The following is a 25,958-nucleotide window of genomic DNA, read 5'->3' as shown; positions in this document are numbered from 1 at the left end:
GAAACAGCTGGACGGATTGCCCCCAAATTTTCACATGACGTTCCTCCCTGTTCTGGGCAGGTAATCAGACCTTCAAATCACTGAAAGTCCATACCTGAGCAGGGTAAAACTTTTTCCTGGTGCACCAGGCCATGAAGCTGGCTGTGTTTAACTGTCACCCTTAGAATGTTCGTGCAACCTGTCTGTCTGTGGCCTGAGGGCTTGGTATGAGGGCTTAGAATGTTTGTGCAGATGGGCAGAGATGAGCAGTGAAAACAGTAAATAGGTAATACTGTTAGGTAATTTGAGTGGAAGTGAAACACATACACACTTTGCCATGTGAGACATCAGGTGGGGTTCCCCCCCCCCACACAGGTAACTTTCACTCTCTGTGCCTCACACACTGCTACCATACAACACACATACTCTCATACACATCCAGTTCATCCTCACACACTTCACTCTGCCCTCCCTCACATCCAGCCACCACTTACCTAGTTCCTCGCCCATATTCATCACAGCTCTCTTTTACTAAAAGTGAGCTGGAGTTTGCCTTTTTCTTCTAAGAAAATCCTCAGGGTGTGGGATAACCAACACTACTGGCTCTGCTTCTTTTGCACATGGCCCTTTAAGAACCCAAAGAGCTGGCCTCAATCTGAACGCCTCACCACCCTGCCTCTGCTGCCTGACTGGGATAGCCTCCTTGCCCCAGTTCTGCCTTACCCAAGCCAGGACTGTGCGTGTCAACCAGCCTCCATTGTGTTCCATTGTGGAATGGAAAGGGTTACCTTATACTAAAAAAACAAGACACCACCATATATCAATGTGAATTGAAAAGGGAAAGAAGGATTCCATTTGACCACCCCAAAAGGCTATGCTGCGGATCATTGGACCTGCATGGACATCCGTGTGGGTTGCCGACTGTGATGAGAAGGACAATTGCCACAGCAACGCGTGGCTGGGCCCCAGTAGTTTGTCTTAAAATTAAATTTTTAGTAAAAGAACTGCAGTTCAAGGTGTGTTTATAGCAATCTTTCACTTGACATCTTGCAGTGATCTCACAATGATCTTTGTGCCTTGAGTTTTACTTGGTTTTCCGGATTGTTTGGGTCCCACACTCCTAACCCCCACAATGTTGAAGGGACAACTGTATATTGAACCCAGGATTATTTACTTTTAATCCATCATCTGTTTTCTAGTGTTAATTGGTTTTCCACAGAATATACTCAATTTAAATGTAATTTTTGCCTTAATTGAAAATACATTGGTTTGGATTTCTTCAGGACAGGGGATAATATGTGCCTAGATTCAATCCAAGAAGTTTCAAATATAAATGATTCACAACAGAAACTGTTGACTAGGCTCTCTCTGTTTTTAATGCTATCTTAGGGTCCCAACCAGGGAAGGGAGGAATGAGCCGTTGAAAACAGCATGGGGCCACACCAGCAGATTTGCCCTCCCTGGGGCACTTTTCTAAGTGAATGGGAAGATCTGCCAGTGGGCAGTCTCTGCTGTCCTCATTAGTTGTGGGATATGGTGCTGAATGCCACACCAGCATTCCTGTACCACTGATGCCACCGCCACCACAGCAGGGGTGGTCCAGAGGTGTGACCAGAGCAGGAACCAATGCTACTTTGCTTCCACCTGGCCAATGCTCCCATTGTGCTGGTGGCAGGGGCATTGGACTTATGCCACCTTTTCATTAGCATACGTCCATTTAGTCCAATAGGTGCTTTCCAGCAGTGGGGAGACTTTTTTGTGTTTGTAGTCTCACCACAACTCCAGAAATCCTCTGTGGGACTGGCATGCTGGCATGCCCACAGCATTACATCTGGATACGTGGCCTTTTGGATGGGACTGCCCATGTATTTTATGTATGATTTTAATATCTTTTTTAAAAAAAACTGACAATATACATTTTAATTTTTTTCTTACTTTTTACTCATTTTGGGTCCTGGCACAACTGGTTGAAATTGGACATATAAATATAAAATAAAATGAATATAAAATAAAATAAAAAGTAAATTAAAAATTGATTGGAAAATCCAGCAAAAAAGGGGGTGAGTCAAAGTATACTTGTTGGGTGAGGAGTTTAAAAATGTTGTGGAGGGGAGTGGGCGCCGTGTTCCTGGTATGACAACCAGGAAATGGTTCAAGTAGTGAACAGCTAGGCTTCAAAAATGTTGGAGTCATGTAGTTGGTGAGATCATTAGTTTTGAAGTGTTTACAGCTTTATGTTTTGTTCAAGGCTAAGCAAATGTTTGGGCTCAATAACAGCATTGCCAGTGTGTTATCCTGTTTCCAGCTGCAGCGCTTTTACAAGCTTTCACTGGGCACAGATCAAGTCCTGATGCCAATGCTAGTGAAGCTATGACATCTTGGCAAGTTGAAGTGCAGTGGACAATAGTGGCACCAGTACAAGAAGGACTAATGAGAGACTGAGTAAAGAATTCTTCCTCTTGAGTTCAAGAAGATTTAGAGCAGGTTTGGCCTTTGCCTGGGGCTTATGTTCAGAGTTTCATGATATTTTTGATAAAGGTTTGGAATCTAGTACTATTTGGGGTTATTTAGCAGTTCTGGCATTTACAGCTAAGGCACAGGTTTGTGGCATTGTTCTGGGGATTTCAGGATTATGTGGATGTTAGAGAGATGATATTGGGAGGAGCTGGGCATTACAAATGCTCGGTGGCCTTTTACACCACAAATTATTTGTATTCTGATGTCAGGGTAGAAAAGTAATTGTGTGGATTCAGGTGGCACATTGCTTTTTCAACCTGCATCATTAACTGCTTTCTATGAAAATTCTTGTCTTCCTCATGCTGAGATGTATATCCCAAACCAATCTCCAGGTGGAGGATCTATGCTTTTTTCAGAGTGTAGCTCACCTGGTAATATGCAATTCCAAGATGGATCAGCATTGCAGGAGAGCCACTGTGGTTCTTCACAGTTCTATGTTCAATGAGGGCATTGTCAGATTTAATTGTTCAAAGCGGTATTTGCTATGTTCAGTAAAGGCATTGTCAGATTTAATCATTAAGAGAGGCATAGACCATGGTTATCTTTTTCAGCATGGCAATGGTTCCCCTGTAAACTCAGTTCCAGTTATGGGTGGTGACAATAGGGATTTTGGCATCCAAAAGAATGCCAGCTGCAAAATCGGGCATCAGTACAGCATCTACAGCTGGTTATTGGTGCAGACAATTGAGAAAATAGGGAGATAGAAATCAAAAGCTTATCAGACTTACGTTAGATAAAGAGCATAATTTTGTTTTGCAAGTGTAGTCAAAGTACTTGTACAGGGAAATTCACCATGTTTTGGACCAGCAGAAAGACTGCCAACAGCAAAATTGAAACAGAACTATGATTGTCCCCTCTTGCTAGTGTACAGTGGTATGGTAAGAGACCAGTGGTGTAGCACCAATGGGAGGGGGGGGTGCGACGCCCCGGGTGTAGCCGCAATGGAGGCATGGCTGGGCCGTGGAGGGCGTGGCGGAAGGGTGTGGTGCCGTGGCAGGGATGCAGGGTGCACACGCCCCTCGGGCACAGTTCCCCTCACTCCGCCTCTGTAAGAGACAGATGTTAGGGAATCAGCTCCTACCTTCTCTCCATCAGATCCTGAGAGATAGCAGTCATCCTGAGATCCTTGCATTGCATTTAGGTGAAAATGACCTTGCATTGCATTTAGGTGAAAATAAGATAGTTACAGATTTAAATAGGATGAAAGTTTTATTACCTGGACTTATTCTAGTTTAGAATCAGCTTTTACAAAGGCATGTTTGGGGGGGGCAGTTAGGCCCTATCAAAGCTGAGAGAGCTCAGCATTTCACTGGATTTCACAGTTCATGTGGTAGTTGTTTTCCCATGCACTTTTCCCATGATGTTTCTTTCATACATTTCCAAGCCATCTTTCTTTGAGATTGTATTTATTTCTCTGCCCCATCAAACACCCGACACTTATCCATGCCTCTGATAGAGCAGAGAGGAGTCGCAGAGGAGAGGAGTAGTAGGGAGAGAAGTGGGACAAGACAGCACTAGGTGAGCTCTGGTATTTTTTTTGGAAGCAGCAGAGAGGAGTAGCAGTGGAAAGAAGTGGGGCAGATAACACTAGGCTTCTGAATAAGGACACATCTTGAGGAATAGTAGAATGTACAGAAAACTCAGGGGGGAGGCACTCATTAAAAGTTTAACATTTGAATATCTAAGCAGAGTTAGATATGAACGCAGGAAGCCAGCAGGGGTGTGGGGGCTTTCCAGTGTTTTGCACTGAGTGTCACATGTACAACTGTCTACCACTAGGGCAGAAGTCATGGGTGTGCCCTCGCTGCAATGAGCTCCTGACACTCAGGGAACATGTGCATTCTCTGAAGCCAAGGTGACAGATCTGGAGAAACTGAGAGAGACACGGAAGGTAACAGACGAGGCTTTCAGGGACCTAACAGCTGGGTCCCACTCCCAGGGTGGTTCTTCAGATGTCATGGAGAATGAGGGTCTGGGGGATGGAGGGTGCCAGTCTGAGGTGGTGGAAGATGCTCCCTTAGAGAGGACCCCTATCCTCTCACACTGAAGATATCCCTCAGGGAGATGGGGGGCTCCTTGTAGTAGGCGATACAATCATTAGAAATGTAGAGAGTTAGGTTTGTGAGAGACGTGATGACCACATGGTGACTTGCCTGCCTGGTGCAAAGATTGTGGTTCACCTAGACAGGCTGTTAGACAGTGCTGGGGTGGAATCAGCAGTTGTGGTTCACATTGACACAACTGACATTGGGAAATGTAGCTGGAAGGTGCTGGAGGCTAAATTTAGGCTGCTAGGTAACAGGTTGAAGCCCAGGACCTGCAAGGTGGCATTCCCAGAAATGCTGCCTGTTCCACATGCAGGGCCAGCTAGGCAAGTGGAGATACAGGGTCTGAATGCATGGATGAGGCAGAGGGTTTCAGATTTGTTAAGAACTAGAGAACCTTTTTGGACAAGGCAAGTCTGTACAAAAGGGATGGGCTTCATCTTAACCAAAAAGGAACCAGGCTGCTGGTGCTCAACATTAAAAAGGTGGCAGAACAGCTTTTAAACTGATCCCTGGGGGAACGCCGACAGGAGCTGAGGTGACTTCGGTTCGGAACACAGTATCTATGGGGTTGCAGGAATATATTATTGTCCCCCTGACCAAAGTGCACAAGAGGATTCTGAGATGGAAAAAGAAATTAGAGAGGCCAACAAAAGCAAAAACTTAGTGGTAATGGGTGATTTCAACTATCCCCACATAAACTGGAAAAATGCATGTTCAGGTCATAGTATGTTCAGGTCATAGCTTTCCTGGATATGCTAAATTACTGTGGCTTAGAGCAGATGGTTGTTAGGGTTGGTCAATACTAAAAAAATTCGGTAAAATTCGGATTTGGGTATTTTGGGGCATAAAATGATTTGTATGCCCGAATCCGAATCATAGCCAATTCGGATATACCCGAAAATTCGGGTAAATCCGAAAAATTCGGGTCCGTTTTATTATTTTTTTGAATTTTGGGTGTTTTATTATCGTTTTGGTCTGTAGGGGACGCAAATTTTAAAGTATAGCGGCACCAAAATTTCAGTATATCATCTGGAGACTGTCCTGATGTGATTTCTCCCTGTTTATGCAGTTTGGTTCAGGGGGGGCAAAGTGCTATTGACACTCCAAAGCGGTGCCCCAGCCCCCATTGTTTCCAATTGAAGCTAACAGGAGATGGGGTCTACACTTGTGAAGGTCCATAACGGTGGGCCCCTGAACCAAACTTCACCAAACTTGGGGATTATCATATGTACAGTACATTTATTATACCTTCGAAATTTTGGTGACAGTAGCTCTAAAACTGTACCCCTCACAAGTCACTGGCTAAAGAAATTTCCCCCAGATTCTGTGGTCTTTAGTGGCTGGTTGGCTCTACTGTAAGCCAATAGGGAAGTTTCTGTGGGAGGGCTAGAGTGCACATTTCTCATGGTAAACCCATAAAACTTTTCAGGAAATCTTCAGGAGAGTCTCTTCATGACACTATCCAGGTTTGGTGACCGCTGCTTCAAGGGGTTCAATGTTATGGGTAGGGTCCATCTCCCACTGCCCCCATAAGCAAAGTTCCTCAAACCTGGATGGTGTCATTCAGAGACTCTCCTGAAGATACCCTAAACATTTTGTGACTGTACCTTGATAAATGTGCACCACAATAAAGCCCTCCACCAGAAATTCTACTATTGACAGCAAATGCAGAAGTCACTGCAGAAAAAAGAACCTTGGGGCAAATTTTTGGGGGTGCCTGCAGAGGGCACATTTTTAGACATTATCAGCACCAAAATATCAGGGGTGTCATCAGGAGACTGTCCTGATGACACCCCCATGCTTGGTGCAGTTTGGTTTAGGGGGACCAAAGTTATGGACCCTCAAAATGGTAGCCACCATCTCCTTAGCTGTCATTGGAAACAATGGGGGATAGAGGCCTCTTTGAAGTTAAGTCCCATAACTTGCACGGCTGAACCAAACTGCACCAGAGCTTGGGGGGTTGTCATCAGGACAGTTGATCTGATGATACCCCAAATTATGGGTGCCACCTAGCTTTAAAAAATTCCGGTTTTCATGTTTCACCGCTCCTGCACATGAAGCCTGCTGGAGTGAGTGAGCGGTGAAACACGCAAACCAGCATTTTTAAAGCTAGTGACACTAAACTTTCAGGGTAACACATCAGGAGACTGTCCTGATGATACCCCCCCAAAGTTTGGTTGCAGTTTGGTGCAGGGAGCCAAAGTTATGGGACTCTCAAAGGTGTAAGCCCCCCATCCCCTATCAGCTCCCATTGGAAACAACAATGGGGGATAGTTACTGCACCCCTTTTGAGGGTCCATACCTGAACCAAACTGCACCAAACTTGAGGTGGGCAACATCAGGACAGTCACCTGATGATACTCCTGATAATTGGGGTGCCGATACATCTCAAAATGCGTCCCCTGCAGGCACCCTCAGAAATTTGCCCAAGGTTCTTTTTTCTGCAGTGACTTCTGCATTGCTGTCAATGTGGAATTTCTGGTGGAGGGCTGTGTGGTGCACATTTATCAAGGTACAGTCACAAAATGTTCAGGGTATCTTCAGGAGAGTCTCTTCATGACACCATCCAGGTTTAATTCTATGGGACCCAAAAAGGGTAGGGTCCATCTCCCACTGCCCCCTGAAGTAAAGTTCCCCAAACCTGGATGGTGTCATCTAGAGACTCTCCTGAAGATACCCTGAAAGTTTTGCGGGTTTACCATGAAAAATGTGCACTCCATTGTGCCCCCAACCCCCTCAGAAATTCCTATTGACATGCAATGCAGCTAAGTCACTGCAGAACAAAGGAAATCTTGTGCAAATTTCCCTGGGGAATTGCCTGCAGGGGTGCATTTGGTAGATGTATCGGTACTCAATATTTCAGTATATCATCGGGAGACTGGGTCCCATGATACCCTCCAAGTTTGGTGCCGTTTGGTTCAGGGGGGCCAAAGTTATGGGACCCTGGAAAAGGGTAGCCCTCTATCTCCTTTAGTTCCCATTGGAAAGAATGGGGGATAGGGACACCACTTTTGGGGGGTCCATAACTTTGGCCCCCCTAAACCAAAATGTACCAAACTTGGAGGGTATCATCAGGACAGTCTCCTGATGATACCCTCCAAGTTTGGTGCTGATATGTTTAAAAATGTCTCCCCTGCAGGCCAAAATGTGAAAAAACACCAAAAAATAAAAACGCAATTCGGCTGGTAATCCGAATCCCATGGATTCGGATCTGTTAGGATTCGGACAGCTCAGATTCGGCTCCTGCTCGTCCGAATCCGTCCGAATCCGTGCAGATTCGGTAAAAATTCGGATTTGGACTGTCCGAATCTCCAACCCTAATTGGTTGTGGAACCAACCAGGGGAGAGGTGATCCTAGATCTAATTCTATGTGGGACCCAGGAACTGGTACGGGAAGTCAGTGTTGGGTGGCATCATGAAGTCCAATCTCTGCAGATCACAGAATGTCTGACAGCCACACTCAGGGCACACTGCCACAGATGGAATGTGGCATGAGCCGAGATTATGTTATGGAAAACATGTTTTTATATGATCATGTAAATCAGTACTTAGTCCTGCTGATTTCCATGAAAACTAGGATTGGATACAATCAGCTATAAATCTTGCCCAATTCCTTTCTTTACTATAGCCCCCTAATACATCGTGCGGATGACTAAAACATCTAAAAAGGAAAACTGCCATTTTTTGAAGGAAAACTGCCATTTTTAGATGTTTTAGTCATCCACAAACCAAACCAGCAATTGGGACACACAGAATACAGAAAACCTACTCACACAGACAGATATCTACACAAAAACTCCAATCACCATCCAGGGCAAAAAAGGAGCACCATAAAAAACTTTGGTACATCGCGCAAACAGAATCTGTGAACCTCACCTCCTACAAGATGAATTGAATCACCTAAACAGGGCTCTACAGGCTAATGGTTACTCTAATACAGAAATCAGAAGGGCTGCAAGACCAAGAACAAGCCACATGAACAAAGATAAAGAGCCATCTAGAGGGAAAGTGTTGTTACCGTACATCATCAAAGGGGAAACCACTGATCGCATAGGAAAACTGATGAAGAAGTACAACCTACAAAACAATCTACAGACCCACTAAGAAAATTCAACAAGATGCTATGGGTTCAGCAAAGGATAAGGAGGGATCGCTTTAGCTGCACTGCAGGGAGTCTATCGCATACCATGCGAGCTGTGGACAAGTCTACATAGGAACCACCAAATGCAGCCTTTCCACAGACACGTATCAAAAGAACACGAAAGGCAATCTGCAGACTATTTCAGCCATTAGAAAATCCTCAGCAATAACAGAAAACATGATAAACCAACCTGGACATAGAATATTATTTGAAATAACAGAAATTCTGGACCACTCTGAAAGCCACTACGTCAGACTACACAGAGAAGCAATTGAAATCCATAAGCACATGGACTATTTTAACAGGAAGGAAGAAACTATGAAAATGAACAGAACTTGGCTGCCAGTGTTGAAAAATACTAGGGTCAAGACAGTGTCCAACCAGCTCCACACAAACACAGGATGACCATAGACAAAAGAAACAAAGGCCAGGATACTTCTATTCAGATGCTCCCACCAGTGACCTTTCTATCTCCAGTGTTACGCCCATGCTATAGTTTTCACTGTTACTCATACTTCTATTCAGATGCCCTCAACTATTGACCTGGTTGCCTTCTTTGTTACTCACAGACAAGGTTTCTCCACCCACCCTGGACACTCCAACAGATATATACTCCACTTGCTTTCCCAACATCAGATCCTCTGAAGATGCCAGCCACAGATGCAGGCGAAACGTCAGGAGAGAATGCTGCTAGAACACGGCCATACAGCCCGGAAACCACACAGCACCCAAATTACCTAGTAGTTGCTTAAAGCTGACAGTTTTACAAGTCACTTAGGCATGCCAAAATATTGATGGATGCAATAGAAAAAGTTTTGCATATCCCAGCTCTGCTATTCTCTGGAGCTCAGTGTCAATGTACATGAAGACATCTCAGCTGACTTGTATATTAAAGATAACCCCTGCTCCAGATATATACTCAATCCTTTTTTAAATAATCCTTTCTTGAAGTCAGCCCCATTTAACCTTAGTTAAAACAGCAATTATGCTGTTTGGGATTTTTTGTATCATTGCGAAGATAAATAAAAAAATGTTTTCCTCTTCTGCCCCTAATTTGCATTGGTATAATACACAATCATCCCTCTGTACTTATCTATTGCAGCATAGAGCACAATAGTGCAGAGAAGTTTTTTTTTTCATAGAGTGATGATTCACCCAGCTCTAATGGTTAATCCATTATGTTGTCTATGCATGATTTCCTTTTATATCCCAGTTAGCCCTACACGGCAAGAACTTTAGAAGAAGTCATTAAAGGGTCGTTTGTATGCATTACAATATATATGGGGAATGACACTGTGTTGCACAATGTTGTTAATGCCATAGAAAATGAATTGGTATAAACTACTACATTTTATTTCCTCAGTTTGCAAATCTGTTTAGGGGAGGGGAAAAGTTATTCTGCATGTTTTCAATAGAAAACTAATGACCCCTATCCACATCATTATACCAGCTTTTCCTTTGGTGATGAATACTACCTTCAAATAAGGGATTATTCATTAAATGCCTACAATTAGTGCATCTTACATCTGAAGGGATTTTCATGCAATCTGTGCAATTTTTCATGTATGTATGTATGTGCATGTTCGGGGGAGGGCGGTTTATAAATACAATAAATAAAAATAATAATAATAATATTTGACTTGGATAAATAACCAAAGAATTAATGAATTCTTCTTTGAGTTATATGATAGGTGCCATTGTTTGAGACATTGGCACACACAGTGAAACTATGCCCTCAGTGGTGGGATTCAGCCGGTTCACACCACTTCGGCAGAACCGGTTGTTAAAATGGTGCTTGTAAACAAACAGTTGTTAAATTATTTGAATCCCACCACTGTATGCCCTGTCATAAACTTCAACATGTCCTAATGTTGCAGTTCTAGGCTTCTGGGAAGTGGAGCTTGCTGAGAGGTGGGGCTTGCTATTAGCTCTGTTGCTCAGTCTCTGGAAGCAGTGCAGAGGAGAAGTGGGACAGAAAGTGCTAGGTGAATTTGGTTTTCTTTTTAGAGGGCTTTTCTGAATGCCAAACCTTTTAACAGTGTGTTTTTAACAGGGTTTTTTCCTCTGTTTTTTTCTTCTAACCATGCGCTTGCCCCAGGCTTGCTGAGAGGTGGGGCTTGCTATTAGCTCTGTTGCTCCGTCTCTGGAAGCAGTGGAGCATGCAGTTGTTTTACTCAATACGTATAGTATAGTAGAAGGTACAGGGCTATAGTATAGTATAGTATAGTATAGTATAGTATAGTATAGTATAGTATAGTATAGTATAGTATAGTATAGTATAGTATAGTATAGTATAGTATAGTATAGTATAGTATAGTATAGTATAGTATAGTATAGTATAAGAGAAGAAGAAGAAGAGTTTTGGATTTATATCCCCCCTTTCTCTCCTATAGGAGACTCAAAGGGGCTTACAATCTCCTTGCCCTTCCCCCCTCACAACAATAGTATGGTATGGTATGGTATGGTATGGTATGGTATGGTATGGTATGGTATGGTATGGTATGGTATGGTATGGTATGGTATGGTATGGTATGGTATGGTATGGTATGGTATGGTATGGTATGGTATGGTATGGTATGGTATGGTATGGTATGGTATGGTATAATAGAAGGTACATTGGAGTCTTGATGGGGCCAGGGCTTCAGACATTAGGGTTTGTCCTTGGAGTAAACAGGGGCTTGTCTAAATAGGTAAGAGGAGTGCTTTTTTGGGTTGAAAAATTCTTACAGGAGGCCCTGCACTACTTAATTGGTAAATATGGCTGGTATGGGAGTTGCTGCCATTACTTGTAACAGCTGTAGGATATTTTTTTTTGCCAGAGGATGTGTGTAGCTACAAATGTAGCAAGAGTAAGTTGGTTGCCCTCTTAGAAGAAAAGGTCCAGCAGCTTGAGGCATAAATATCTATTCTTGAAGACATTAGGAAAAAGGAAGGTTTTATTGACAGAGTGGAGCTGGCAATACTGGGTGAGGAACACATCAGGGATCTCTCTGTGGAAGATGGCAGCTCTCAAAAGTTGGAGGTGGGCAATTGGAAAAGTGTGACACAAAAAAGTACAGGGACTAGGGAGCATTCTTTGGGTTTAAACCTACAAAATCGATTTGAAGTTCTCTCCCTTCTCAGCAAGGATAAAGAAGACACACAGGAGCAACCAATTCAGACCTCAGAGAATTTCAAGCGATAGAAGATTCAGTCTACAGAATGGTCCCTGCAAAACATCAGAAAAGATATGTAGTCATGGTTGGGGACTCCCTGCTGAGGGGAACAGAGCAGTGATTTGCAGGCCTGATAAGATGTCACAAGAGGTATGCTGTTTCCTTGGGGCAAAAATCCATAATGTCACTGAGAGGCTGACAAGACTTGTTAAGCCAACTGACCGTTACCCCTTTCTTTTGATGCACGTGGGGACAAATGACACACCAAGATGTAGCATTCGAAACATCAAAAGAGATTTTGAGGCTCTGCGACAGAAGCTGAATGATCTGGATGTACAAGTTGTCATTTCATCTCTACTCCCAGTTGAAGGACATGGCCCATGGAGAGAAAGAAGAATAGTGGAGGTGAATACCTGGCTTCACAAGTGGTGCTGCCAGAAATATTTGGGTTCTTGGACTATGTTCTGTAGTTTCATGAAGAGGGACTGCTGGCAAGGGATGGGTTGCACCTCACACCTGTAGGAAGAAACATCTTTGCCAGGAGGCTCACAAACCTGATTAGAATGGCTTTAAACTAAGTTGCAGTCGAGTTTCCCGCATTTGGGGAAATCGCAGGGGTCAGCACACCCACAGTGCAATGGATGAGCCTCACCCTGGGAAAACCACTTTTGTGATCATGGTGTCTCCCCTGCCAAGTAAGTAAGTTAAACTAAGGCCCTTTCCACATGGCGGTGGAAACGAACCTCCACTGGCACTACCCTCCGACCTCCAGGGGCATGTCCCTCCAGCCCTCCAGAGCAACGCTGGAAGAAGAGGTGAGTGGGGGCGATGGGAAAAGCAGCACCGTCTCGCTGGTGCGCTTCGCACCATGCCGGTGGAAAACTGCCACTTTTCGAAAACCTTGCTCAGTGAGCGAGGATTAAAGCAGTGGCTTCACACTGCTCTGGGGCAAAGCAGCAGCGCCTCCTGTGCAAACGCTTCCTCAGGGATGGCGTTTTTGCCATCCCTGGGGCACTCTATTCTGCCCATGTAGAAAGAGCCCATGTTATGTGAGGGAGGGAGACAGTATTGAAACAGATAGGAGTTCAACAAATGATAGTGATGGTAGTCCAAAAGTTATAGAGAGAACTGAGTAAATACGTCAAGAAGGCAACAGTGGGAGGGAAAAAACCTTAAAGAAGCAAGAAGAAATGCACAATAGCCTTCAATGTCTCTACACCAATGCACAGAGTATGAGAAACAAACAAGATGAACTCGAGCTTTTAACACAGCAAAACAAGTATGATATTATAGGCATCACTGAAACATGGTAGGATGAGTCTCATGATTGGAACATAAGAATTGAAGGGTATAACCTATTTCAGAGAAAAGATCAAGTAGGAAAGGAGGAGAAGTAGCATTGTATGCAAAAGATTATTACAACTGTAAGCAGGTCCATGACTTAAATTCTGCCAGCCAAGTTGAGAGCATCTGGGTAAAAATTAAGGGAAAGAGAAACACCACTGATCTCATTGTGGGGATCTATTATAGACCCCCATGCCAGTTTGAAGAGATGAATGATGCATTCTTGGAACAGACGACCAAACTTGCACAAAGAAAAGAAATAGTAGTAATGGGAGATTTCAATTATCCAGATATTTGCTGGGAGTAAAACTCTTCCACGACAATAAGGTCCAAGAAATTTCTCACTTGCGTTGCAGACAATTTCATGGTCCAAACAGTGGAAGAAGCAACAAGGGAAATGGCTATTTTAGATCTGCTCCTAACCAATAATGTTGACCTGATTGGTGGAGTGGAAGTGGTAGGATCCTTAGGTAGGAGTGATCATGCTTTCCTGGAGTTTGTTATACAGTGGAAAGGGGATGCTAAGCATTGTCATACATGCATTTTGGATTTTAAGAAAGCAGATTTCAGCAAGCTTAGGAATCTACTGGGTGCGATCCTGTGGTCAAAAATACTAAAAGAGTAAGGAGTGCATGATGGCTGGGAGTTTCTTAAAAGTGAGATCTTGAAGGCACAATTTAAACAGTTCCAATGAGGAGGAAAAATGGGATGCGTCTCAGGAAACCAGAATGGCTGTCTAAAGAACTTTCAATTGAGCTAAGATTTAAAAAGGACATGTACAAGAAATGGGAAAGGAGGAAAATCACCAAAGAAAAATTCAAACAAATAACCGGGGGGTTGAAAAGCTAAAGGTCACAATGAGCTGAGGCTTGCCAGAGAGGTTAAAACCCACACAAAAGGCTTTTTTGATTATGTCCGTAGCAAAAGGAAGAAAAATGATTATGTCTGTAGCAAAAGGAAAAAAAGTCTCCTCACTGCATGGAGGAGACTGCAAAATGCTAACAGGAGATGGAGAAAAGGCAGAACTACTCAACACCTTCTTTGCCTCAGTCTTTTCCCAAAAAGAAAACGGTGCTCATCCAGGAGAAAATGTAACAGAAGATACAGTAAGAGAAATTCAGCACAAAATAAATAAAGAGGTAGTGCAGGAATATTTGACTACTTTGAATGAATTCAAATCTCCAGGGCCTGATGAACTACATCCCAGGATATTAAAAGAACCGGCAGAAGTAATCTCAGAACCACTTGCTATAATCTTTGAGAACTCCTGGAGAACAGGAGAAGTCCCAGTGAACTGGAGGAGGGCTAATGTTATCCCCATCTTTAAAAAGGGGAAAAAGGAGGACCCTAATAATTACAGTCCAGTCAGCCTGACATCTATACCAGGGAAGATTCTGGAGCAGATCATTAGCCAACACTTCGAAGGGAATACTGTAATCACAAAAAGTCAGCATGGGTTTCTGAAAAACAAGACATGCCGGGCAAATCTTATCTCTTTTTTTGATAGAGCGACAAGCTTGGTAGATGAAGGGAATGCAGTGGACGTAGCATACCTTGATTTTAGTGAAACTTTTGACAAGGTGTCCCATAATATTCTCGCAAGTAAGCTAGTGAAATGTGGACTAGACAATGCTACTATTAGATGGATTTGTAATTGGTTGACTGATCAAACTCAAAGGGTGCTCATTAATGGCTCATCTTCATCCTGGAAAGAAGTGACTAGTGGGGTGCCACAAGGTTCTGTCTTGGATCCAGTGCTATTCAACATTTTTATCAAGGACTTGGATGATGGAATAGAGGGCATGCTAATCAAATTTGCAGATGACACCAAATTAGGAGGAGTAGCTAATACCTCAGAGGACAGAGTCAGAATTCAAAATGACCTGGACAGATTAGAGAGCTGGGCAAAAACAAACAAAATGAATGTCAACAGAAATAAACATATGATATTACACTTAGGCAGAAAAAATTGAAATGCACAGATATAGGATGGGTGACACCTGGCTTGACAACACTACATGCAAAAGGGATCTGGGAGTCTAAGTAGACTATAAACTAAACATGAGCCAGCAGTGTGATGTGGCGGCCAAGAAAGCCAATGCGTTTTTGGGCTGTATCAATAGGAATATAGTGTCAAGATGGAGGGATGTAACTGTACCTCTCTATTAGTTAGACCTCACCAGGAATATTGTGTACAGTTCTGGGCACCACAATTCAAGAAGGATATTGACCGGCTTGAGCGGGTCCAGAGGAGGGCAACCAAAATGGTAGAAGGTCTGGAGTCCATGCCCTACGAAGAGAGGTTTAGGGAGCTGGGGATGTTTAGTCTGGAGAAGCAAAGGTTAAGGGGGACATGATAGCTATGTTTAAATATTTGAAGGGATGCCATGTCGAAGAGAGAGCAAGATTGTTTTCTGCTGCCTAACAGACTAGGTCACAGAGTAATGGATTCAATGTGCAGGAAAAGAGATTCCACCTAAAAAATTAGGAAAAACCTCCTGACTGTCAGGGCTGTTTGACAGTGGAATTCACTGCCTTGGTGAGTTGTGGAGTCTCCTTCTTTGAAGATTTTTAAACAGAGGCTAGATGAACATATGTCAGGAGTGCTTTGATTGTGTGTTCCTGCATTGCAGGGGGTTGGACTTGATGGCCCTTGTGGTCTCTTCCAACTCTAAGATTCTATATGAAATGTGTACCACTGATAAAAGAAAATATGTCAACATTAAAATGGTACGTATTATTTACATATACATTAATGCCAGACAAAAATTGTATTGGCTGACCATAAAAATAAAGTTGATAATGAATGGCCATTTATTAATTGGCTCAATCTTCCCCTTAAATCTTGGTATTAGTCATTCTCTGACAATTTTAAACAGTGGGCTCAGAAGGGTGTAACTACAGAGTTAGTATATTCTTCCTGACTTAGGACTGACTAGGTAGATATACTCATCTTTATTTTACTCATTATTTACCCTACTTTTACTTCTGAGTCATATAATTTTGTATACTTGATAGATACATATATTGAGCAGAATAACTGGGTTCAAATTTCCCAATGTATTGTGCCATCATAGAAAAGCAAGGGTAAAATCAGTCTTTGTGGTAAATATACAACCAATTTCACCAATCTGTTCTAAAAACATATACAACGCTTGAGTTGCAGGAACTCTAGTTGTAAAAGAACAGCAGAACTAAATGATCAATCACTGATAATGGTTGTATATAAACAGGAAATATGCTACTTAGTAAATATGTATGTGTAATATTTTTATCCTAAAATAATCCATAAGGGCTGCAGTTGCCCAAAAGGACAGCCATTTGAAAGATGAGCCAAAAATAAATGATTTCAGACCTGTACACAGACTGGCACGAGGAATGCATTAGAAATCCATTATTTCCCACAAACTGCACAAAGTATAATGTATAATCCTATGTTGTATGAGTGATTACACTTGAAAGGATCCACTCACAACCAACTAATAAATGCATAATTTTAACTGAACAGTAAAGCGTTTTTTAAAAAACCCAAGTTAAAGTGGTAAAAACAATATGAAGAAAAATTGCTTTTTAATAGCTTCGTAATATGTGTTATGGTTCTTTAATAATTTTGAGACAAAAACCTTACATTTTCAGCAGTGATTGTTCAGTTAGCAATAATAACCGAGACAAGTTTCATCCTTTAATTCCTTTTTGTTGCTGTAAACTGCTACCATGAGTCATCTGACGGATATGTAATGTTGCTTTATGTTGAAGAAGCCAACTGGTCCATTTTCTGGTTTGCAATGGCTCTTGTAGGTCTTCCTCCTGACAGACCTTTGTTGGAGAGTGAACTGAGGATCTCATGCATGCAAAGGTGTTGGCTCTACCAACATTAAGAGATACATTAAGAGACATATTACTTGAACTAGTCCACTGATTCAGGAAGCCCCATCTACTTGCATAGCCATGACTTTCCATGGTCTTTCTTAGTCCTACTACACAAGATCCCTTGGCTGCAGTTGCTGAGGACTGACCCTGAAACTCCATGCATACAAAGTATTTTAACTACTACAGTGCTATGGCCCTTCATCAAAAGTGCAGGCTTCCCCCCCCCCCCCAACTTTGAATCTGGATACTCTTGCACTTGTGTTTGTGGCCTAGAAATGACTTTTGTCCATAAACATTCCAGAATCTTGATCATGGTCCTTCTGTTGGTGAAAGGAGACCCTGTCCCCTCTTTTTCACAAGTTGTATACCTGTTTGGGTTTAAATCAATATATGCTAATAAAGGGTTGAGCTGTAGATGACTCTAGAAGTTGAACTGATATCCTAAACTAGTAGATTGTTAAAGAACGATTCTAAGTGAATTTTAAGACCAAAATATTGTTCAAACCAAAATGATGTTTAAAGCAATGCTTAAAACTATTGGAGTTACACTGAAATTAATCTAACAATACACTGAAATACTTTTTAGCAAAGTTATTAAAGAACTATGAGTCCTCAGTCTTACCCATTTCAGGGAGACTGTTGATTCATTTTTAATTATGATGCATAGGTAATACACTTAATTGTACCTGAACCTCAAGGTAAATTTTTACTAAATTAGGGATTCATTAACATTTTCATTAAGTAAGGTTGTTTCCAGATTAATCCGTTCCTCCTGGTATTATCCTCTCTCCCTCCCCAAAACACGTCTTGAATAACTGATATGCACTGTGAATATAAGAACTTCAAAGAAAGTTGAGTGTCATCATCAATCTCAAACATGCAGTTTTTCAAAACCTGCCAAGAATATATTTATGTTAACCATATATTTCAAACCAAAATGGAAAAAAGTTCCAGAGGAGAAATGTTAAGCAGTCATTCTGGTCCCTTTCTGCATTTATTTTTGACGCATGAAGCTTTGTTTTAATTGGGATGGCACTCCTAAACATGCTAACCTGCTAGTAAGTTCCATTAAACATAGTGAACTGCTGAGTAGGCATGGTAGACACACAATGCAGAATACTTGTCAGGCTCCTTCTCTGTCTTGCACCCTGAACCCCTTGGCTACCAGTAGACCTCTAAGTCATTGGGTACCTCCCCTCACTCTGGCATTCTGGCACTTTAGATTTGCCTAGTGGACATGTTAACCCAGGATAACACATTTTATGGTGTGACCGGTGAAAATATTCTTTGATAGAATGTAATTAGAGTCACCTGACTTATATGGGTTAGGCTAGACCAGTGTGGGTAGGTAAACAGAGTTGGCCCTGGTTAGTGTTTTGATGGGAGATCACCAAAGAAGCCCAGTGTTAGGGTCTGTACCCCCACTGTGTCTGACAGTGAGGATGATGGCCTGTCATGCTGGGCTTTTGACTCCAACGGCGGTGAGACCCTCAAAGCCAGACCTGGCAGCAGTGACTCATTGGCAGATGAGGAACCAGCTACGGCCACACCGGCCCCTGATGGCCTTACAGAGCCTGGGTCAGCGCAGGAAACACCCCCAGAACTGTCCCAGAGCTCACCTCCAGCCCCCCAACTTGCAGTCCTCCTGGTCCCCTACCCCGCAAGAACAGCGCCGGCAATGGCTGCGGTGGGTCCTGACAGAGTGACCGCGATCAGCCAAACTGGCTGCTCGCAAACTGTGGCTGATTCCTCATGGGCCAAAAACAGCAGTGTGAAAACAGTGTGAAAATGGTGGAAAAGGGTTTAAAACAGTGTAAAAGGGTTTATACTGTTTTCACACCATTTTTCCATAACAATTATTTCAAATATCCCCAATCAATACTCACGAAACAGACAGTTGGCAGTAAAACAGCTTTCTTTATTCACTTCTATAGAGGTGGAGAATAACCACACCCTTGGGTGCAGTCATTCTAAAGTCCGAGTCGCAGCTCAGCTCACTTTTAAAGCATCCTCTCTGTCACTCTGTCCAATCAGGAGTCACCACATGGTTATCCAGACTGACCCAGAGGCTCACACTCTTCCTATGCACATGTCACAAGCACATCATGCATAATACGTATGGGTCCTGAACCCACCCAGAAAACTCCCTTGCAGTCATTTACTGGAAACAGCTTCTGCATTTTGGTTATCATAATCATATGAGCACATATTGCAGCAAACATTATCGTACACTTTCCTTACAGTAAAAACTCCCTTCATTTCCATGAAGCCTGTTACTTCTGCTTTTCCTGCGGTTAAGCGCTTTCCTTCCGTTCTAATAAACAACTTGTTTTTAAGCAGCATAGCTATTACAAATTTCTCTTTATGCTTTGCTCTATAAAGCCCCCTCCCTTTTTCTATCATTTATGAACCTCTCACAACTAATATCATTTTATTCATATCATTTTCACACCACTGTTTTTGGCCCATGCGGAATCAGCCTGTGAGTGCTCACAGACTTGGCTCCGTGAAGCATGGCAATTAGTCCCACCTGGATAAAAGGGCTGGTTGCTGCTTCATGTCTTTGCAGATGACAGCAGCTCACATTGCTGGCTGCTTGCTCTGAACCTTGTGTTAAGCCTGACTTTGTGGACCTTGCTGAACCTTGTGTTTAACCTGACTTTGTGGACTTTGTTGCCCCTTGTGTTATACCTGTATGGACTTTGCTGAACGGGTTCTGGGGAACTTTGTGTGACCTTTGCTGCACCAACGGAGTGATGAGCTTCTTTGATTCTTTGTATCAGTAAAGCTGTGAGTGTTCCCTACACTTCGCCTCATGCCTCCTTTGTGGCCAGCCCATGACACCCAGAGCTATGCAGAGGCAGCAATGTCAAACTACCTTTCTTTGTCTCTTGCCTTGAAAATCCTACGAGGTCAACTTTGACTAGATGGCACTTTCTTCTATCAATTACAGCCATGACAATCCCATTCAAATATTGCTTTGAGGTTCATCTTCATGTTGCATTTTTAGCAACAGGAGAACTTGATTCAATGGATTAGATCATCATATCTATACCACCATGAGCTCCTTGAAGGAAAACTGGGGTTACAAAAGTGGTAACTAAACTGCCATATTGCAGGCCCCATGTAAGCAACAGGAGTGAGCAATGTTCTGTGCTGTTTTCATGCTAAACCACAAATATATAAGTAATTTTGATCTAGATTGGTTCGTAATGGGATTTCTATGGTGTGTAGGGAAACTGCAGTAGAAGTCATAGAAACTGGATTGATTATTCCACAGTGTGAGTTTGAGTAAATTTGTTTTAGCAATTGGATTTCCATCTCTTTGTAAAGAATGGTTTTTTCCTGCTGCCTAGTTAGAAAATAACTTGTGCTTCCTCAGGGGGAGCTGCCTCTGAAAAAAGCTCAGAGAACTTGCATAAACAGTTTGAAAGAAAAATATGGAATTTGTCAACTAGAAAAAAACATGTATGGCAACTTTTGGGTTGCTTCCCATACTGGGAAAGAAAAGACTATATACAGCTTTTAAAAACTACTTGCACAAAGTTATTTCAGTTCAGGCGTGTTCATGTAGCTATCTCCTGCTAGAGGACACATAAGAAAGAGCAAAACAAGAGATCTGCTGAATCATAATGTTTTACTATATGTACTCTGTGGATCCAGTCCTTGCTCAATCTTTCCCAGTAATCCTCCTTACTACATGACTTTTGTCCATAAACATTCCAGAATCCCTATCATGGTCCTTCTGTTGGTCAAAGGGGACCCTGTCCTCTCTTTTTCACAAGTTGTATACCTGTTTGGGTCCAAATCAATATACAGTATATACTCGAGTATAAGTCGACTTTTTCAGCACTTTTTAATGCTGAAAAAGCCCCCCTTGACTTATACTCAAGTATATATGGTAATTCCAAGATGGCCGCCAGAGCTGTGGCACGCTGAAAAAGGAAATCACACCAGCTGTGGCAGAAGCATTTTGCCTGCATCCAACTTTGAGTATTAAATTCACCATTCCCTTTTGTGTTTTTATGTAAAGCTAGGCTTGTAAAATCCCTCTCTAAGCTTCTAGATAAAGCCACAGTCTTCGCAATTAGAGTTGCTCCATTTGGCTCCTGGAGATGCTGTGCTAGGTATTACTCTGTGCCCTTGAAATTTGTGACAGGCATGGCATCCTCTTTGAGAGAGACTCCATTGCACTTGTAGCATTTAAAGACTGCAAAATGCAAGTCAAGATTTGTTACCTAGGTAAACTCAGGTCAAGCTGATTTTTGTGCAAATTCCTCTCTGTAAAAGCAGTACAAACTAAAGCTGGGAAGAGAGAGGGTCTTAACAGTTCTAAGGACAGAAATACCCTCTGTGCTATTTAGCAAGTGTGGTAGGAGACAAAGAGACGGTGTAGATCTTCCTAATGGCTAAATCTTACCTTTGAATAAAATATGTCCCTGAACATGCAAGGATAAAAGCATACACTGTTCACAAAGTGGTGCTAGCAAACAGTATCTGCTTCCTTTAAAAAACTGCCTTGCTTAATGACATTTTTAAAATTCTAGTGAGCCATTTTTGAGGGAGGCCTTGTGGGTACTCACAGTCTTTGGCATGAAGCAGCCAGGCAGTCTCCCTTCTTGCCTTCATCCTGTTCGTCCTGTGATCATGAAGATTCCTTTTAGTCAACTTTTCTTACAACCAGTGAGATACCTTCATGAATTTTATTGGTATCTATTTTATTTTTGAAATTTACCAGTAGCTGCTGCATTTCCCACCCTAGACTTATACTCGAGTCAATAAGTTTCCCAGTTTTTTGTGGTAAAATTAGGTGCCTCGACTTATATTCGAGTTGACTTACACTTGAGTATATACAGTATACTAACAAAAGGGATGGGCTGTAGATGACTCTAGAAGTAGAACTGATATCCTAAACTAGTAGATTGTTAAAGAATGATTCACTTCTATGGCTTAAATCCTAAGAACACTTTCCTGGGTGTAAGCCTCCTTGAACAGATATGAGGCAGATTTTAAGTAAATATAGGATTGCTCTCTAAAATTGATAACAAATTCACAAATATTACAGATTTCTGTGGTTCATTAATGTGGCTTCCAAGCATGTGAGAAGCCATTAATCCACTATAGAGATTTCCTCCTATGGTCACTTAGCAATGTGACTACAAACGTGCTGAACTGGCTTTGTAAGCATAAGCAAACAGGAGTCCTGTGGCACCCTAAAGATTAGCAGCATATCATTCAGGCATAAACTTTCATGGATAAAGCATGAATGTATAATGATTCAATACAACATTCCCTCAGCTGCACATTCCTTCTAAGAAGTTCAGATAATTTATGCATTGACATTTAATTTCTTTCAATCTGGATATCAGATATTTATAGTTGATTTGCTGAAGCATGTGAAAGAGTTACTGCACTTTTTAAATTAGTGATATACCAAATTATTCAAATATCAATTAGAATTCCATGCTCTGTTGGCTAGCCATCAGGAAGCAAAAGCGCTTGGAAAGGAATGCATTATGGGACACTTGAGGCATTAAAAGCACAGTTTAATTTCCAATCACAGTGTATTTGGCCTACAAACTGTTTAAGAAATAAAATGATGTCCTAAGGAATTGAATCACACCTTTATATGCATACATAAGTGTCTCTCTATGTATCACAAACTGAAATTATTATTATTATTGTTATTGTTATTATATTTTGTTTAAATAGTTGCCAGTTCTTTAGCTGGTCGTTGTTAGTCTTTCATTACAATTCAAGCCTCACCAAGAGGCCTAGGACATTGGAATGTATCAGCACAGTATTCATGTGGATTGCAGCAGCACTGCCTTCTGAATCTAACAGACTGCATCTCCTCATATTGCTCTTCAAGACCTGTCCACCCTACAAGACCCTTGGCACCCAGGGCAAGCTCTACTGGTTCATCCCTCCCCCAATCCACACAGGATTTGAGGGCCAGCGCACCTCACTAGGCTCAGCTTGCCCCGGTCCAGCTTTAAACTGCAGGCTTCAAGCTCAGCCTAGCCAGGCTTAGCTCGGTATCTGACTAAGCAGTCACTCTGCCCGGCTCCAACTTTACACTGCTGGCTCTTTCCCCCACTCCCATGCTCCACCTCTGAAGGGCAGCTGTATAAAGTTGCTCTGGAGCCAGCAGTATAAAGCTGCTCCAAAGGTCAGTAGTATAAAGCTGCTCCAGAACCAGTGGTATAAAGCTGAATCTGGCTGAGTTCAGATCAGGCTGAGTTCAGCATCAAACTAAGCACTGGATCAGAAACTTCTCAATCCAATGACAGGCTGGCCTGGAAACAGCACAGTATTCCATGACAGCTGAGGTGCTTGCCCGTTAGCTCTACCTATACTGCACTGAAACTGACGACTGAACTGCAGCTCTCCTCTCTGCTAGAACTGTCCCAAAAAAGCTAGTGAACAACCAGAATATCATCAAATCCCTACAGCAGAAACATTGGCATGTGCTTCTGGAGGCTTCAGCCCCATAAGAAAAATGCATTAGACATTGAATCTAAAAATCTGCAACAGAGGGATCACAAGCAGGTAGATCATAATAAACCTGTGATAATGTGAGCATTTAGGATATTTAGGATATTTCAGCTCAGTTTGAGAGAAAGTGAGTTGCATATGTATGAAACATTGTTGAATATTGGTGTGAATATTATACATTATAATAATGATAGATTTATTTGAATGTTATTTGAACTTACCTTTTACAGAGTACCCATATGAAGCCAATATAAATTATATCTACAACCTGTGAGGCTGATGAAGCCATCGAAAAACGCGGATTAGGCGCAATGCGTTTTCCTCGTGTTTAAAAGAATTTGGACTTATGCCTGTGCACAATTTTGGACTTATCATTGAATACGTACAGAATACTTACCTGAGTGGATTCATATAAAATGTTGATGAACCAAGATGGACTGAATATATTTATGTATATACATGTTTTCGCATTGATTGAATACTTACCTTAAGGATGTTGAACTGATGGGAGAGTATGAACTAAATACTTACCTGAATTAATACGGATGACCCTGAATCTATTTGTTATAGTGGTTAAAAATAAGTTGAAATAAATTCATGTATATAGATATACGCATTTGAAATATTAGTTATAGCCAGAGTGCAACAGTAGTGGTAGTTCTATTATTATTAATATTTACTATTGCACCCCTTTTCTTATGTGAGCATTTAGGATTTGACATGAATCCAGTTAAATGAGACAGTAGAGGCAAGCATTAGATATTATGTATTGCATTTTGTCATTATCTCAATATGCCTTGTGTGCAAAAGTGAGTATTCAGTGATACCCAAACAGTCAAATAGTGAGCTGAGCATACAATAATTTATTTCAAGGACTGTATTACTTTGTCATCAAATACAGAGTGTTGAAAATGAGCTCCAGTTATATTTTTTCAGTCCCAATTATTTTTCTGTTAACAACAAAAGGATATATGGCATATCTACTATTATTGTATTTATTGTTTTAATTGGAATTATTCAATTGTTTTAGTTGCAATGTATTGTGTTTGGTTGCCTGTAAACCGCCCTGAGCCCTTCAGGGGTAGGGGGGCCTAATAAATTGAATTATTATTAGTATTATTATTAGTATTATTATTATTAATAATAATAATAAATGTATGACTATCTTCACATTTGTAAGCTAGCATACAATTACTTGCACCTTAATGTTATTCAGTTTGGCTTATATCCTCCTGTGCAATGGAAACATAGTAATTTTGCACAGAGGCAAATCCTAAATCTGGTAGAGGCACCCAATAGTCAAGACCAACTCTCTATATTATTGGCAGGATTCATCAAACTCAATATATCCAACTGGTGATTATCAAACCAAATAACTATCCTTTGCAGGAAATACCTCACAAGTTCTCTGGGCAACTTTATATGTTAAGTAAATGAGAACTTGTATAAATCAGTAGTTCCCAAGAGTGTTACAGGCTCTTCTAGTGGGACGGGATTGTCTGTGAGTGTTACAGGCTCTTCTTGTGGGATGGGATTGTCATCTTCTAAAATTTATTTTTTTAGATGGGCAGTACAATCCTGAGGGTGGTGAAATTACACCATTGCCAGGGACAGTGCAGCCATGTCACCGCTATACAAGCTTGTTGCAGTGCAGCCAGCAATGTAACAGGAACACTCCCCCAACCCCTGTCCTTGGAACTGCTCTATGCAGCTTCATGGACTGCATCAACCTTTTTGCTAGCATACAAATATCCTAGGGCTTAGGTTTAGTGCTAATAATTGAGCCCAGTGGTCCAGGCAAGCCTAGATGTGTGTGTGTGGGGGGAAGATCCCCCCTTATGACAAACTCTGTTTGTGCATGCCCACAGAGAGGGCTCTGAGAGCCACCTCTGGCACCTGTGCCATAGGTTCGCCACCACTGTTCTAAAAAGTTTTAATATTAAGATAGGCACACAATTGTTGTATGGAATCCCACTATGAGTTGAAGTTGCTAACTATACTTTGGAATGTATTCAACAAATATTTTTATGAAAAATTCTGGATCTGCCAGGATGTGTTCCATATGCAGCTCTATGCTTCGAAACTGGCCAGAGCTTACTGGAATCTAAGCTGTAGCCCAGAACCATCAAATGCTAGCTGAGAATACACCATAATCCTGATCCCCCTAAGCTTTATTTACCAAATGCTTTCTGAATCAAATCTCTCCAATTGGTTAGCCTCAACCAAAGGATAAATAGATCCCTTGGTTTAACCATGGGTTGGCTATATATGCTTTTAGCACCTGAGGCTTATAAAACTTTAGACTTTTGGAGATAGAAGCACAAAATCTTAATAGTGCAGCCACTAAGGCCTGTTCTCCTTTGGAATTGGGGATCACATTTAAAATAAGTCAAATCACCATTTATC

General features: G+C 41.8%; 1 pseudogene; it reads right to left on the bottom strand.

Annotated features, from left to right (window-relative positions):
* Positions 1-12,418: 12,418 nt before the first annotated feature.
* Positions 12,419-12,543, bottom strand: LOC125435965 (annotated as a pseudogene).
* Between the last annotated feature and the right edge of the window lie 13,415 nt (positions 12,544-25,958).

The sequence above is a fragment of the Sphaerodactylus townsendi genome, linkage group LG06 (genome assembly GCF_021028975.2).
Source record: "Sphaerodactylus townsendi isolate TG3544 linkage group LG06, MPM_Stown_v2.3, whole genome shotgun sequence".
Lineage (NCBI taxonomy): Eukaryota > Metazoa > Chordata > Lepidosauria > Squamata > Sphaerodactylidae > Sphaerodactylus > Sphaerodactylus townsendi.
Note: the sequence above shows the minus strand (reverse complement) of the source record. Positions and strands in the feature narration are given on the sequence as shown.